Genomic DNA, 17,458 nt, shown 5'->3' on the forward strand with positions numbered 1-17,458 from the left:
TCCAGCAATTGCACTCCTGGGTATTTACCCCAAAGATACAAAAGTAGGGACCCGAAAGGCTACGTGCACCCCGATGTTTATAGCAGCAATGTCCACAATAGCCAAACTGTGGAAAGAGCCAAGATGTCCATCAACAGATGAATGGATAAAGAAGATGTGGTATATATATACAATGGAATATTATGCAGCCATCAAAAGGAATAAGATCTTGCCATTTGCAACGACGTGGATGGAACTGGAGGGTATTATGCTGAGCGAAATAAGTCAAACAGAGAAAGACATGTATCATATGACCTCACTGATACGAGGAATTCTTAATCTCAGGAAACAAACTGAGGGTTGCTGGAGTGGGGGGTGGGGTGGGAGGGATGGGGTGACTGGGTGATGGACACTGGGGAGGGTATGTGTTCTGGTAAGCGCTGTGAATTGTGCAAGACTGTTGAATCTCAGATCTGTACCTCTGAAACAAATAATGCAATATATGTTAAGAAAGAAAAAAAGAAGAAGAAGAATGTAGCAGGAGGGGAAGAATGAAGGGGGGGAAATCGGAGGGGGAGAAGAACCATGAGAGACGATGGACTCTGAAAAACAAACTGAGGGTTCTAGAGGGGAGGGGGATGGGAGGATGGGTTAGCCTGGTGATGGGTATTGAGGAGGGCACGTTCTGCATGGAGCACTGGGTGTTATGCACAAACAATGAATCATGGAACACTATATCTAAAACTAATGATGTAATGTATGGGGATTAACATAACAATAAAAAAATTTAAAAAAAAAAAGAGTCATGGGCCAAGGCTCACTCCTACCAGCCTCATCTCCTTCATACCCAGTCAGCTTCCAGACCCCACAATCTTAAACACTACAGCTGTGTTCCCCAAACTTGCCTAATTATAAAGAATTACCAGGTATGTGGGTGGCCGTGGGAGAGTTTAAAATATACATTCTCAGTCCCCTCTCCTATAAATTCTAATCCAGTGGACCCAGGATGGGGCCCTGCAATCTATATTTTTAACACACACCCTCAGATGATTTTCATGACCAAGTTTAGAAACACATACAATATGTCATGGGTGCTGCCCACTTGAATTGGGATTCCTTCTGAAGCATAATGAACCCGGGCCAAGGCCAACTCCTTCCAGAGAGACCTTGCAACCAATAAAGTTGCCAGGTCATTGCTCTTCCACTGTCCTCAGGTAAAATCCCCTGATCTTCTGAGGCTCCTGCAGGCTGGCCATACACCTGTTCTCTTGCCGGTAGTCTTCACTGAAGACTTGGCACACTTTCCTTCTCTCCACCCCAGACGTCCTGCCATCCCTGTGATGGATTTTCTGACCACATGGATGACCCAAACAACTCTCCAGCCTCTCAGTTACTTGACCTCCTTGACTTCACTCATCTTCACTGAGTTCACTTCATTTTAGCCATTCGTGCCTGTAGCAAAACCCAGGAGCCCATCATGTCCAGTAATTAACTGCTCCAGCTCTGAAATCTTCCACTCACATGTCCCTGTCTAACCACAATCTCCTATTATTCTATTACTCCAATACACACACTCCTTGACTTCATCAACACCTCTGGTCCTTTTCTCCTCCTCACCCAGCCTAAAAACCTTTATCTGTCATGTTAATCACTCCCTGGCCAATATCCAGAGCCTCTGCCCCACCATCCTTCTGCCAGCAAACCTCAGCCCTGGCTCAATCCAACCATATGCCTTCTGTGCTCCTAAAACCCGGCAGCTGAATGCTACTGATAGCATTCCATCCATGGTCTCCTACCTCAACAGAGCCTCTGTATATTGTCAGGAAATCATGGACATTGCCACAAATTCACTCTTCCTGACCTCAGTTATATGTCAAATCTCCTTGTTTTCCCTCTGTCCTCCTCCCAATTAGTCTTAGCAGACAACCTCATCCAGTACCTCATAGAGTTGTTGGAAACGACCAAACAAGCACTTGATCCTAAGCCATCCCACCAGAAAATTCAACTGTGCCCCGATATTTTTTTAAGATTTTATTTATTTTAGAGGGGGGTGAGAGGCAGAGGAGAGAGACAATCCCAAGCAGACTCGTGCTAAGCCTAACACCAGGCTCAATCCCACGACCCTGAGATCATGACCCGAGCCGAAATAGTTTGACACTTACCTGACTGAGCCACCCAGGCACCCCTGGTGAGTATCTTTCTGATGAAAGAGAAAAAACTAGCCAGACTCTCAAAAATGGCCAGCCTCTCAAAAGATCTATCCTGAGAACCTGAGCATCTTCAAGATGAAAAGGAGTTTAAAAAGAAGAAAACTATCTTACCTCAAGCATTTAACAAGTTTGAATCCAAACATAAAGTTGCCATACGTCAGTAGAATGATTATAAATCACAAGCCAAATAGTTAATTCCCTGATCATTTTTATAAATTCAAAGCCAGAGTCAGTGAAACAATACTGTTAGCTATGGTCTTTTCACTCTAGAGTCCAAACTCTGATTTGTTGATCGGGCTACAAGTCTTTTCCTGAGGGTTTTTTCCCTCCCTATAATATTAATAGCCAACATTCACTGTTTTTTTGTGTATAATTATGTTACTCACAATGACCCTGTGAGATAAGAACTATTATTTTTCTCCATTTACAGCTGAAAAAACAGACTTAGACATGTTAAGTAATTTGCCCAAAGGCTTACAGCTAGAAAGCAGCAAAGGCAAAATTAAAACAGAACTCAAACTAATCTATGTGCTTTGGCATAGTGGTTTTTAACCACTTCCCAGGAAATGCAGCACCCTAATCCAATTTTTATACTCCAGTGTATGCTTAGAACCCTCAGACATTACTATTATGGTCTATTTCACATTCATTCATCCCTACACTCACATCAGAAGGCAGTAATGAATAGGAGGAAAGTTTCTACAGTCAGATCACATAGATTCAAATCCTAGCTCCATCACTTTGTTAGCTGCGTAACTTTAAAATTTATTCCTCTAAGCTCATTTTTTTCAACTAGGATGCAGAAATGATAATGTAATAATCACAGTCACCTTAGTCAGTTCTCCCAAAGATTTAAAGATAATACATGATTGCACTTAGCTCTGGACCTGACACATAGTAAGTCTCAAAAAAGGTTAGCTGTTATAAAAACTAGTATTCAAAAGGTATTGAGGACCTGCACCCATTGGATTCAAGGCAGAGCACTGGGTGCCAGGACTGCACCATAAACAGGCCAAGGCTGTCTCTGCCTTCATAGGTCTTGCAGTCTCCTGGGAGAGCAGACAAAAAAGAAGGAAACATATCAATGAGATACTTAGAATTCTGGTGAAGCATTAAGCAGGAAATGCACATGTACTAAGAGGGGACAACAGGGAGGAAGCTACCATGGAAGGAGTGATCAAGAAAGGCCCCTCTAAGGAGGAACATTTTAGCTAAGAGCAAATGTTTGAGAAGGATCTTTCTATGAGAAGAATAGGGAAGGGTGCCAGGCAGAGAGAAGGGCCTGTACAGAAGAGGAGGAGAACTGGCAAATTAGAGGAACTGACAGTTCCAACCTGACAGAAGAATGGCTGGGCAAGGAGCAGAGGTTGGAGAGGGAGACAGAGGCCGAGTACATCAGATTAAGTGTGGGTGTGGGTCTAAGTGCAGTGGGAAGCCACTGCGGTGGGGTAACGTGATCTGGTTTGCTTTTTAGTAGCATCACTCTGGCTGCAATGGGGACAGGGGTTAAAAGAAGGCAAGAGCAGAAGCTAGGAGACCAAGTACAGGCAGGGGCACTCATCCAGCTGAGAAGACAGTGGCTAGATTAGGAGGATGGAGGGAAGGGAGGATTTGAGGTATTCTGGAGGCTTGGCCAACAGGCTGTGCTGATGGGTTGGATGTGGGGTGAAGAATCAGGAAGAATCAAAGACAACTTTCAGGTGTTTGGCTTGAACAATGAGAGGACAATAAGGACAAAGATAGGGAAGGTAGGGGGTGAAAAAAGCTGGGAGAGAGGGAAGACAGAAGTCAGGAATGAGGACTAGAAATCTGGAAGTTGGAGAGGGAGATTTTTTGGACATAGGAAGTTTGAGATCATGGCGGGGCACCAAGTAGAGGTAGCAGGAAGGCAATGGGGACAAAAATGCAAGACTAGAACCAGAGAAAAGTCCAGGAGGAGGTCTAACCAAGGGAGGGAGTTAGCATCCAAAGGGTATTAAAGTCCTGGGAATAGATGAGATCATTTAGGGAGAGAATATGATGACAGAAGGGAGGTAGCCAAGTGCCAAAAGAGAAGAAATAATAAGAAATCAGGTTGGTGGGCACTGCGTGGCTCAGTCGGTTAAGCGTCTGCCTTTGGCTCAGTGACCTGAGGGTCCTGGGATCGAGCCCTGGATCAGGCTCCCTGCTCAGTGGGGAGTCTTCTTCTCCCTCTCCTGCTCCCCTTGCTTGTGCTCACGTGCGCTCTCTCTCTCACTCTCTGTCAAATAAATAAAATAAAAATCTTTTTTAAAAAATGAAAGAAAGCAGGTTGGTAATCTAAAACTGAACATGACTGTCATGGTCAGGTAGCCCATGCAAAAACACATAGAACTGCCCCAACTATGTGCTCAATAAATGCCTATGGAACAAATAAAAATAAATTCTTAACGCATTCCTTTTAGGCCTTTAAAAGAAAATTTTCATTTAGGATTTTCTCCCCAAGTTCTTGTATATTTGAGGCTGTTTTTGTATACAAAGGAATCCTTTTCCTTATGAGCAAAAAACAAGGATTTTTTTTTACCAAAAACTCACTAAAAAGTAGTCTACTTGAAATTCAAGCTTTTTAAAAAGCTTACACTCATGCTATTTCCTTTCTGTAAAAATTCTACCCCAAGATACAATTTTTCCCATCCTTATAATGAAAATGCAATTATATGTTTTACTACAGATATCATTTCATCCTGAAAGATGAAACTAGTACTTTCAAACCATTCAAGAGTCACATGAGAGATGTAAAATGCTCAAGAGATCAAGGATTTATTTTAAAATGTTAAAAAAAAAAAAAATTAAGTATACCTGTGAGGCCATCCAAAAACTGATAAGCAAGGAGTTGAAAAGGATAGAATTGCCAGGAAAATAAGTAAATATAACAGCTACTCCTCAAATGAAAACACATTAAAGCTGTAATTATATCTCTGGGTATCTGTTAACACAAAAAACTCACTATGCTCTTGAGGCTTATACTATCACTAAGAACTTCCAAATTGAAATCACAGCTGTAAACATAACTGGGATACTTTATACTTTTCAAAGATTTCCAGTGTGACACAAGGGATAATGCATAAAAAAGAAAGCCAGTAACATTTGCCAAAAATGTTTCTTCCCTCGATTGTTCAAGTCAGATCAAGACTATAATTCTAAGATTATAAGCCTCACATGTAAAATTCCTCTTCTCAGATATGTAAAGGAAAGGACTATCCTGACTTCTAATGGATTGTTATCCCACTTCAGGATAGACCTATCTAAAAGCCTAGGAGGCTACAGGAAGGTCACAGGAATGGATGGATAATGAACATTCATTTACTCATTCATTCAACAAATATTAAGCACCTATAATGTGTCAGGTGCTGTTCTGAGCCCTGAGGACACATCAGTGAATAAAAGTCTCACATTTCTGGGTTAATGGGGGGAAAGACATAAACCAACAAATAAATATGTAGTCACCAGTGGGAATAAGTTCTATGAAGAAAAGTGAGGTTAAGGAGGGTTAAGGAGGACAGGGGAATGGGGTGTATTTTACACAGAAGGGTCAGGAAAAGCCTCATAAAGTTACATCTGACCAGAGACCTGAGGCGAGAACCATGATATCCAGGGAACAGAGTTCTAGGCAGAAGGAATAGCAAACACAAAAGCACTGAGGCTGGCATATGCTTAAAGTTTTAAAGGAATAGCAATGAGATATGTTTGGCAAAACTGGAAGTGAGAACAGGGAGGTAGCCTGGTTAGCCACGGCAAGGACTTCATATTTTACTTTAAAATCAGAAGCTACTGGAGTGCTCTAAGCAGAGGATCCAATTTAGTTTTTGAAAGTATCACAAAGGGAACACAAGTTCTTACTCATACACAAGTTTTATGAGTAATAAATAGGTTAAATATATACCTACAGAAGAGGAGACAATACCTCCAGCTGCAGAGTACTTTAAAGTTGCAAGTCAGATTAAGCAAAGAATTATGTATAATCACCACTGAATCCCTACATCCACCATCCTCCTCTCACGCCTTTATGTACGAGGCATACATAATCTGTAATATTTTACATAATCTATTTATAAGTAGGAAAAAAGCATATAATAAAACAATCTCCTAGGGCGCCTGGGTGGCTCAGATGGTTAAGCCTCTGCTTTCGGGTCAGGTCATGATCCCAGAGCCCTGGGATCGAGTCCCGCATCGGGCTCCCTGCTCAGCCGGGAGCCTGCTTCTCCCTCTGCCTCTCTCTCTCCCCCCCACCCCGCCCCCCATCTCTCATGAATAAATAAATAAATAATCTTTAAAAAAAATAAAAAATAAAATAAAACAATCTCCTAGTATGGTAGCATTTTGGTAAGAAAAAAAAAACTTATACAGAGGAACAAAAGACTAAAAGGATAAATACCTAACTGGTCTCCTATCGTTTGTGGGATTATGGGTTTTTTCTCAAGCTTTTGTTTTTCTAGTTTAATGCTTTAAACGTGAATTACTTTTGTAATTTTTAATGTTATCTTAAAAAAAAAAATACTCCTACCAGGAGACTGCTCTAGTCTGAAATCAGACTTAAATATGAAAACAAAACAAAACACGGGGAACATTTTCTCCAAAAATTACCCCACTTCCATGCAATGTTTGCCCGTTAACGAAGCACTGCACAAATCAAGCGCTGCTCAATGTATCAAGGTCACAAAACCAACTTGGTTAATATGTTTATCATTACATAGTAGCTCTGTCCTCTACAGCAACTTTGATACCATCTTTCCAAGGCAGCAATAGAAGGGCCCTTTCATTAATGTCCTAAGACTCTTTGATACTACTTTGCTGCTTCTGGATTTTTCCACTGTATGTCTCTTAGAAACAAATTAAGCCCGAATAAGTTGTTCCAGCTAATGAAGTGTGCTTTTGGCTCTTTCCCCGTGGTTGAGAACTATCCGGCAAAATACCAATTGTTTTAGGACGTATTTTCTCTTGGTTTCTAAATAAGGCGATGCTAAGTTTACTACAAATAAAGAACATCAACATAACAACGTACAAGAACACGTATACATGGAAACTACTGTCGCCCCTTTTTAAACTGAAGATGTGTGGAGTCTCATGAATAAATACTATGTGTTCACATGACACAGATAAAAACAGGAGTATGCCCTCCCTCCTCCCTCTACCTAACCTCTCCCCCCACCACAGAACAGTTTCTCCCAGGGTGCAAGCCCAGGGCAATCACTGCTCAGAAATGCAAACCACGCAACTCAAAGTGACTCAAGCTCTCAAACACTTTCCACCTAAGCTCCACATCCCACCCGCTCCTCAATCACTTCCGACAGGCTTCTCTGAATGGAAATCCCAAACTCCGCTCACACGCCACTCTCGGCATCCGGGAACCCGGCGCCCAGGGGGAGTGTTTTCGCGTGGGCAAACGAGGGTCCCGGGGTGCAGGGCTCTACTGTACCCCCAAGCGGCTGGAGTCCCCGGCTCAGCTGCCTCCTCGGCGGAGCTGGCGCGCTCCACGCCAGGGGCAAGGGCTGCCCCACGCCCGCAGCGGCCCGCGGGAGCCGTAGCGAGGGGCTCCGGGCCGCCCGGCATCCCCGCCCCGGGCTCCCGGGCGCCCACGCGGTCCCGCACCCGCGCGCTGGGACACGCACCCTCGCGGGGCCGGCCGGGCTTCTGCGAGCGCCCCCCTCCCCTCCGCGCCCCCTGGCGCTCCCGTAGCGGCTGCGGCCCGCGGGGTCTACACCGAGCCCCAGGACGCCGGAGCCCGGGGCTGAGTGGGGGGGGGGTGCTGACAGATGGGGCGAAGGCGGGGCTTTGGGGGGAAGGGGCGGAGCCTGCGCGCATGGGGGTGCTGGCGGCTGACAGAAAGACCCGGGGCAGCGGGCGGGAGGGGCTGGCGGCCGCCGCCGGCAGGGCCGGGGGGTCAGGCGTGGCGGGAGGGAGCTCGCGCAGACACGGGGGGCTGACAGGCAGAGAGACACACACACACGGAGACTGACAGTCCCGGGGGCACGCGGGGCCGGCGGGCCGCGGCGGGCGCTCACCTGGCAGCGGCGGCGGCGGCGGCGCCCGCGGCCGGGCCGCTCTCCCCGCGCTCCGGGCCTCCCTCCCGGCGGGCGGGCGGGCGGCCGGCGCAGGCCCCGCGGAGGCGGCGGCGACGCCGGAGCCTCGGACTGCTGGGCGGCGGGGACGCAGCTGCACCAACCGACTCCGGGCCGCTCGGCTCGGCTCGGCCGCGCTCGGAGCTGCTCGGCTCCGCTCGGCCCCGCTCGGCTCGGCTGGGGGCGGGGCCCGAGGCCCCCCGCCCAGGTCGCCTCTTGCGCCCGGGGGGCGGGGTTTTAGTGCGGGCGCGAGCCCCCTGACGTCGCGGGGAGCGGACCTTGCCCCGGACGCATGCGCAGGCGTCGTCCCGCTTTTCTCCGCGTGGAGACTGAAGGGGGCGGGGAAGGAGGGCAAAGGGGGCGGATGCTGAGGCCCCAGAGGTTCCCGGCTTTTGTGCTCCATATCCTGGTCTTTCTGGAGGATCACCTAAGGAAGGTCGCAGAAGGCTACTCTTTCGAAAGGATGTAGGCAGGGCATGGATCCTGGTCCCTGCGCGGCCCCTCTCCCTACGGTCCGGTTTTTCCCAACAAGCACCGCCTGGGAGTTGGTTTTTCTTTCCTCCCACCAATGCTTCCACTGCAGTTTTTAATCTCTTCTGTTTCTACACAACAACAACTTCTGATGGCGTTTTATCATCAAATCTTCAGGTACTTGAGAACTTGCAAGCATCAGTCCCCGCAGGTACAATAATGCTGTCCTTTCTTAACAGCTTCCATTGTGTCACCTGTAACACCCGGGATGGGGTTGGGCCCTTTTCTGGTTTTTTGTCACATGTCCCAGGTACCTGTGTTGTCATGGAGCCCAAGTCTATGGCAGATATGCTCTGAAAGTGATCCCCACCTTTAGAATCCAGTGATTAATACACAGCAAGAGCTCTGCAGTCTGACACATCTAGGTTGGCATCCCCGATCTGCATTATATTGACAGATTAATAATTGGCTGGGTGACTTTGGACATGCCATTTAATCTTTAATCCATAAAAGAGCAATGAAAATATTAGTAATTAAGCCAGTAGAAACGACTGAAAGATTTAAATGACAGCGCCCATTAAGCTTTCTGCACAGTGCCTGGTGTTCAATAAATAAAGCTGACTTTAACTTCAGGTTGCATTTTAACCTTCAGATTCTGAAAAACAGTGAACATATAATATAAAGTATTGGGCAATGTGTCAAACTTGAATGTCCAAAAACAAACTCTGGAAGTTGCCCCTCAATTTGCTCCTTTCAGTTTTCCCCACCTCAGTTAAGATCAATTACATCGGTCTGGTGGCTCTGGCCAAACCTTGAAGTCATCATTAACACCTCTTTTCCTATCAACATATCCCACATGTAATCCAACAGCAAATACCTCTAAAATACCCTCATTTGAGCACTGGTCATCTTCTTCCTGGAATATTGCAATAACCTTCTACCTGCTCTCCCTGATACACCTCTGCTCTCAGAGAGCTTGTTCTCAAGAAGCCAGAGGGATTCTTTAAAACCTAAGTCAAAACATATTTCTCCCCTTCTCTAAAGCCTCCAATGACTTCCTATCTCACTCAGAGCAAAAATCAAACTCTTTTTGTCAAGGACCCCCAAGAGCCTATGGTGACCTCCCCCCACCCAACACTCCTCCCCTTTTCTAACTGCATCTCCTTGCACTCTACCCCTTCACTCCGTTCCAGCCACACTAGCCTCCTTCCTGCTTGTGGAACATGCAGGCTCACTCCTACCTCAAGACCTTTGCATTTGATGTTTCAAGGCATGTGCCCTTACTCCAAATTTCAAAATTTTCAAAAGTCACTGCCTCAGACTTACCCAGACCACTTTACTAAAATATCAAGTCCCACCCCCCTCCCCATCATTCTCTCTCCCCTCATCCTGCTTTACTTTTCCTTATAGCCCATATGACCTGAATATCCTCTGTAATATTCTGAGGGCAGGGACTTGTGTTGTTCCTCTGCAGTATCTGGAACATGGCCTGATATGGTTAGGTACTCGCTATATATTTCTTGAATGAATAAGAGTATATATGGAATATGTTGCTCAACTTTAACTGCATTTACTCAACAAACTTTCTGAGCATCTATTCCAATCCAGGTACTGTGGGATGTGCAGGTAAACAAGGCATTCTCCCAACCACTAAGGAACTCAGAATTTCAAATGAGACAGACATACAAAGAAGTACTTCTGGAAGAAATATGGGGCACCTGAGTGGCTCAGTCCGTTGAGCGTTTGCCTTCCGCTCAGGTCACTATCCCAGCATCCTGGGATCAGCACAGAGCCTGGTTCTGGGTCTCCTGCTCCCCCTGCTTGTGCACGCTCTCTCTTTCTTTCTGTCAAACAGATAAATAAAATCTTCAAAAACAACAACAAAAAAACCCTAAAAAGCAGAAGAAAATATGTAACACTACATGTATGTGCTACTTGCTTTGGGAAGCAGAGAGAAGGACATAATTAATACAATATAGGAGAGTGTAGAAAGTCTTCCCACAGGAGCCGACATTGGAGCTGAGTAAAGAATTGAGGGAGAAGGAAAAAAAAAAAAAGGATTGAGGGAGGAGGAGAGGACTCCAGGCAGAGAATATAACATGCACTTAATAACCAGTGTTGGGAAGTATGTCACAAATAGTATTTACCCAAGGAGACAAATTATTTTCCTTAAGAAAAAAAAAGCAGATTCCAGGTGATCCCTATAATAATGTCACCTGAACTCACTCACATTCTGATGAGCTTTCTCAAGCAGAAAGAAATTGCCAGAAGTATAGTTGATGCAATAGAATTGCCACCTGACCTCTGTTTTACTGGAATAAGCTACACCTGCAACCCTTTTTTGTGTCAGGGTCCAGAGGCCAAGAGCATGTATCAGTTAGGGGTTTGCTAGCAGCAAGTACCAGTATCCTCTCAGGCCAGTTAAAGAAAAATAAAGGGGAATTTATCTTAGGGCTTTTTAGGGGTCAAAGGGATGGGTCTCTCAGGCCAACAAGAACCCAGATGGACTGCTGGATGGATTGGAAGCAGAGCAGGGGGTGCCAGTAAGACTCTCCCCACAACCTTGTTTTCTCTCCTTCCAGGTAATACAATGGAAAAATATGTCTACCAACTATTCCCAAGTACATGATACAATTCCAACTACACAGAGACTAAAAATTCCTCATCATTCCAAACCCAAAATCTCAGAGCTCTAATTGACCCAACTTGTGTCAGGTGTCCCCCTCTCCCCCAGAACAATCATGGCCAGCTTACAGGTCATGTCGTTCACAGGAACCCACCTCTGTGGATCAAGACCACAAGAAAAGGGAATTGTTTTGAGTTGAGGAGATATCTTAATAGAAGTCCCTGGTAGAACCATGAACTCCACTTAATGGCAAAACACCTGGGAGACATTTGATAGTCACACAGAAAGTGAGTACTGAGTTTTCCTGATTTCTGCAGAGTAGGGAGGCCTCTTTTTCACGTAGCAATCAAAACCATAAGTTATTCTTTTCCCAAGAAAAAGTGGACAAAAACTGGGGTGGTCTCCATAAGCCCTCTGTGGTGGGTATTCTGATGGCCTCCTGTGGTAGTGGACATTAATGCTAGCCACCAAATATTTCCGGTGTGTTTCCCAGGCATATGATAGGATTCTACTTCCTTACAGCTTGCAGAGGTGGCCATGCCACTTGCTTTGGTCAATAATATTGAGTAGATGTACTCCCAGGTCCAAACTTTAAGAGCTAGCAGGCAATTTTGTGTACTCTCTTTCCCTCAGCAACAATAGACAATGCTGAAGATGGTGATTGCTCCATGGTTCTGGGTCCTGAAGGGAGGAGACATTAAATAGTGCCCCCCAGGGGACTCACAGTACACATGTAGTAGGAGCAAGAAATAAACTTGGCTTGTTAGCTACTACAGCCAAACCTAGCCTATCCCGACAGATGCACCTTCTAACATCCAGTCTATCCCACTGCTCATTGTACAGCATGGAGGCAATTTGGGTGGGATAGACCCCATTCCCCACATGTGAGTGTGGATTCTCTGCTAAGTCAGTTGAATTAATCTCATCTACCTTGTACTGATTGCTTCAGGAATAGACCTATTACCTAGGCCTACATCTATCAGTATCCAATATTAACCCTGTCACAATAGTTGAATAAAATCCTACTTCCCTGGATGTCAGTGAGGAACCACTTGCTGCTGGCAACTATTTTGTGACCATGAAGAGAGCAAGCCTAAAGATGAAGCCAACACATGGATAGGCAAAAGCAGAACAAAGAGAAACAGAGCTGTAGTGCTGATCAAGGCTTACCTGAACGAATAATGTCAGGTAAATCAATAAATTCCCCCTATTATTGATTCTAATTTGAGTTGGGTTTTCTAGTACTCGAAACCAAAAACATTCCAACTATGGCTATCCTACCGTATTCACTGCATAGTTCTGAGCAGTAGCCAGCGCTATGGGATCACAAGGGGAAAATGTCTGAACTTTGAACAATCACAGGAAGAGAAGCTGAAAATGCTGAGATTTATATGCCAGCTCCTTTTCTAGAATAAGGTATCACAATGCAGGCAGAGCACAGAAAAGGAACAGTAACCAGCTGAGAACCAAGGATTTGAAGGAGAAGAATCCTATAGAACCAGGATAGTGACAGACCCCCTGGTTTAATCAACAATACATAGTTCATTTCATAGAGAGGGTTCTGTCACTCCCCATGAACCTTTATGTTGCATTTATAAAGTCTGGAGTGAAAGAATCCAGGAGGCAGTTTCATGCAGTACGTAAGTAGGATTTAACTTTGCATCTCCTGGGCTTGAATCCTGTCTCCCCCACTTACTTGCTGTGTGAATTTGAGTAACTTACTTAAATGTAGTTATAACAATTGAATGAGATGCTCCGTGTTACTATTAACATGGTGTGTGATGCATTATAAGGACTCAATGGCTTAAAACGATGTCCTGTCAATTATTTTAAGAAAAATCAGTTAAGCATCTGCCTCCAGCTCAGGTCATGATACCAGGGTCCTGGGTTCAAGTCCCGCATCAGGCTCCTTGCTCAGTGGGGAGCCTGCTTCTCCCTCTGCCTGCCACTCCCTGTGCTTGTGCTCTCTCTCTCCCACTCGCTCTCTCTCACACACACAAATAAATACATAAAATCTTTTAAAAAATAAATTTAAAAAAAAAGGTTCTTAATCCAGTTGTGCCAACTTATCGCCTCTTGGCTCTAAAGCCACTCTTCTTTGTCTTGCCCTGTGATACTGGAACTGAATTCTGTAAACATTTCCCTTTTGCCAGTGGCACGATGCTAGGCTCTGTCAGTAGAGAAGGTTGGAGAAATCAAAGGAAAAAAAGAAGCAGCATAAGGGTCTTCCTGGTTCAGAACCTTCCAGATTCCACTCTGCTCTCTTGCTCCTATAGCACATGGTTCCTGTGGTCTAGAGAGACCCAGTGGTGCTCACTGGGCTGTTCTGCCACCTGGATGGCCAGCTTCTGACCTATGGCCTGTGGCCATCCATCAAACATCTCCACCGTCCAGTGGGCTGAATTCCTGCCCTCTCCAACAGGGCCCAAATCTCACCTTGGGGTTGGGGGAGAGGCATTTGCAAGTCTGTGTTCTCCTTGGTCACTCTGCCCCAGCCCTAGAGATAGTAGGTACAGTCTATAGTTAGTATGCCTATATTCTTTGGAGTTCTCTTTTGACCCTTTTAGTCACTAACCACCTTTCATTAGCTAATAATTCTTCATAAAAAAGGTCCCTTGTTCAAATTACTGGTGTGGTTTCTGCCTCCTGAGTGGGCCCTGTCTGATACACCAGCGGCCCCAACTGCCAATTAGACAAATTTCTGGGATTGAAAAGGAACTGGTTTGTGGGAGCAGGTGGGGGGAGTACAATTGTGTGTATAACAGTAGTTACAAAGTCATGACTTCATCCTCAAGAGAACACTGTAAGAAACATACAATGGGGGGCGCCTGGGTGGCTCAGTCGTTAAGCATCTGCCTTCGGCTCAGGTCATGATCCTAGGGTCCTGGAATCGAGCCCCGCATCAGGCTCCTTGCTCAGCGGAGAGTCTGCTTCTCCCTCTCCCACTCCCTTGGCTTATGTTCCCTCTCTCGCTGTGTCTCTCTCTGTCAAATAAATAAATAAAATATTGAAAGAAAGAAAGAAAAGAAAGAAAAGAAAGAAAAGAAAGAAAAGAAAGAAAGAAAGAAAGAAAGAAAAAAGAAAGAAAGAAAGAAAGAAAGAAAGAAACTGGGGTTCTGCTGGCCAAGCCCAGCCCAGCCCAGGACCTGAGCCAGACATTATGGGCAGGATCCTGAGGCCTATCACAGGGTGGGGCCTAGAGTCACATCTTGATTATAAATATATAGTTTCTGTTGGACCAGAGATGAGTTTGAATGTCCATAAATCCCTCCTAGCTCAAGGCACTGTCTATCTCCACCCACCTCTCTTTCCCCAAAAAAGGTGTATTGTGCACCTACTATGTACCTGGCCCTGTATTAGGTTCTGAGTATGCAGCCTTGAATAAAACCAGAGACCTTAATGTAGCTTACAGTCTAGTAAGTAAGGCAGACATTGGTCAAATAATCAAAAACATAAATCTTACACAGTGCATGGTACCATGAGATCCACTAATAGGAGGCTTTGGCTCAAAGATGTTTAGGGAAATAGTTGGTATGAAATCTAAAGGGAAAAATAGGGGTTAAATTAGATGTATTAGTCTGCTTGGGCTGCCATTACAAAACACCATAGACCAGGTGGCTTAAACAACAGAAATAAATTTTCTCACAGTTCTTGAGGCTGCAAGTCCAACATCAAAGCCCCAGCCAATTTGGTTTTTGGTGAGAACTATCTTCCTGGCCCTGCAGATGGCTGCCTTCTTGCTATGTTCTCATATGACCTTTCCTCAGTATGTGTGCACAGCAAGAGAGGGAAAATGAGCTCTCTGGTGTCTCTTCTTAAAAGGACACTAATTCTACTGGATCAGGGCCCCACCCTTATGACCTCAATTAATCTTAATTACTGCCTTACTCCAAATTACAGCCACACTGGGGGCTTAGGGCTTCAACATATGAATTTTGGGGGAATATATACATTTAGTCCACAAGAGTAGGCAAATAGGGGCAAGAAGAGTACTCCCTATAGAGGGAACAGTACACGCACAGGCCCTGTGGTCACCAAGGATACATAGTGGTTTAAACAAAGAAGAAGGAAAATGTACAGTGAGGCAGATAATTGGAGGAGATAAGGCTGGAGAGGTGGCCAGTGGCCAGATCATGTACAGCTTTGAAGGTCATGGTAATAATTTAAGTCATATCCTAAGAGCAATGAGACTTTACTGAACTGAACTGAGTAGGGACAATATGCTGGGTGGAGATCAGAAAGGAGGGCTCTGAATAGACCCAAAGAGCACAATAATGAAGTTGTCCAGGGTGTCTAGGCTCAGCCAAGACTACATAAGTGGTCACTGGCTAGCCTGGAGGAGTCACTGGCCAGAAAGTTTGCCCAGGACCAGTGAAGAGAACCTGTTTCTGGCCCAGGTGAACTATGACCTGCAGCTTCTCTGCAGTCTTGGCTTCTCTCCTGCTATACTCCACCTGGTTGACCCCATGCATTATCCACCTCAGCGAGGACAGACCAGCTCTCTGACTGGTTTCGTATCCCTAGCCCAGTCTGGCCCAGCTTGCCTTCCTCCTTTTCCCATACTGGACCACAGAACTAAGATTCAACATGCTGCCCCCTGACGAAGCAGATGTCACAGCAGCTGCCCATCCCTTCTCCAGACTCCTCAGTGTGACATTCAAGCCCTGAGCCAACAAAACTCTTTACACTTTACTTTAATCTAGGATCCTGAAGAGCTTTAATTTAAGAGAAGATGTGAACTGGAAGTGATCCATTCCTTTTGCAGATGGTTTCAAGTCATCTGAGTGGACTAGATAATGTCAAGCTCTGAATACAGAGCAAAAAGATCCTAAACTTTTAGCACTCCTAGGGCCTAGGGGGGGAAATCTCTTTGGGGGTGTCTGGGTGGTGCAGTCCATTAAGCTACCCACTCTTGGTTTTGGCTCAGGTCAAGATTTCAGGTTTGTGAGATTGAAGCCCACATCAGGCTCACACTCAGTGCAGGGTCTGCTTCAGATTTTCTCTCTCCCTCTCCCCCTCCTACTCGTGCTCTCTCAATCAAACAAATACATTAAAAAAAAAAAAAAAGAAAATCTCTTTGGAAGAGGTTTAATTTACATCATTCTAACGTTAAAATAGTTTCTACAATTTTTTAAATGCACTACAATGCCTAATGCACAAATATAGCCAGACATATAAGAAGACACCACAAGAGGAAATAAGTAAAATAAAGAAACAGACTCAAGATGACCCCAAATACAGGAAATTATCAGAGACCAAAAAACAGCCAAACACACTACATTCATGGAGATAAAAGCCAAGCTTAGACAAATAAAAATCATGAGATACCACTCCACAATCATTAGAATGATTATTATCCAAAAAAGAAAAGAAGAAGAAAAAAACAGATGTTGGAGTAGATGCAGAGAAATTGGAACACTGGTGTGTCATTTGTGGGAACGTACAATAGTGCAACTGCTGTGGAAAACAGTATGATGGTTCTTTAAAAAATTAAACATGGAACTACCATATGTACCAAAAATTCTACTTCTAGATATATATCAAAAAGAACTGAAAGCAGGAGCTCGGAACACACATTTGTATACCCTTATTCATAGCAGCAGCATTCACAATAGCCAAAAGGTGGAAGGAACCCAAATGTCCATCCACAGGTGAATGGAAAAACAAAATGTGGTATATACACACAATAGACTATTATTCAGCCTTGGGGCCTAGGTGGCTCAGTCGGTCAAGCAGCTGGCTCTTGATTTTAGCTCAGGTCATGATTTCAGGGACCTGAGATCAAGCCCCACATCCAGCTCTGCACTCAGCAGGAAGTCTACTCCTCTCCTTCTCCCTCTCTCTCTGCCCCTCCCCGAGCTTGCATATGCTCTCTCTCTCTCGCTCTCTTAAATAAATAAATCTTTTTTAAAATAAAGAATATTATTCAGGCTTAAAAAGGGAGAAAATTCTCAGGGTGCCTGGGTGACTCAGTCGGTTAAGCACCGACCCTTCCTTTTGGCTCAGGTCATGATCTCAGGGTCATGAGATAGAGCCCAAGTTGGGGTCTGTGCTGGGTATGGAGTCTGCTTGAGATTCTGTCTGTCTCTCCCTCC

General features: G+C 45.1%; 1 protein-coding gene across 9 annotated transcripts in view; it reads right to left on the minus strand.

Moving 5' to 3' along the window:
- Window positions 1-17,458, minus strand: part of ZHX3 (zinc fingers and homeoboxes 3) — a 128,232-nt gene that overhangs the window by 97,249 nt on the left and 13,525 nt on the right. For 3 of the 9 annotated variants that reach the window (XM_078057195.1, XM_078057199.1, XM_078057201.1), the window contains exon 1: window positions 8,210-8,580. The gene's annotated coding sequence lies outside the window, so the exon portion shown is untranslated. Of the gene's footprint in view, window positions 1-7,623; window positions 7,765-7,816; window positions 7,933-8,209; window positions 9,393-10,455; window positions 10,582-17,458 lie in introns of those variants that run through there. The other 6 variants (XM_036121373.2, XM_078057202.1, XM_078057205.1 and 3 more) reach the window with 5 other exon arrangements.

The sequence above is a fragment of the Halichoerus grypus genome, chromosome 10 (genome assembly GCF_964656455.1).
Source record: "Halichoerus grypus chromosome 10, mHalGry1.hap1.1, whole genome shotgun sequence".
Classification (NCBI taxonomy): Eukaryota; Metazoa; Chordata; class Mammalia; order Carnivora; family Phocidae; genus Halichoerus; species Halichoerus grypus.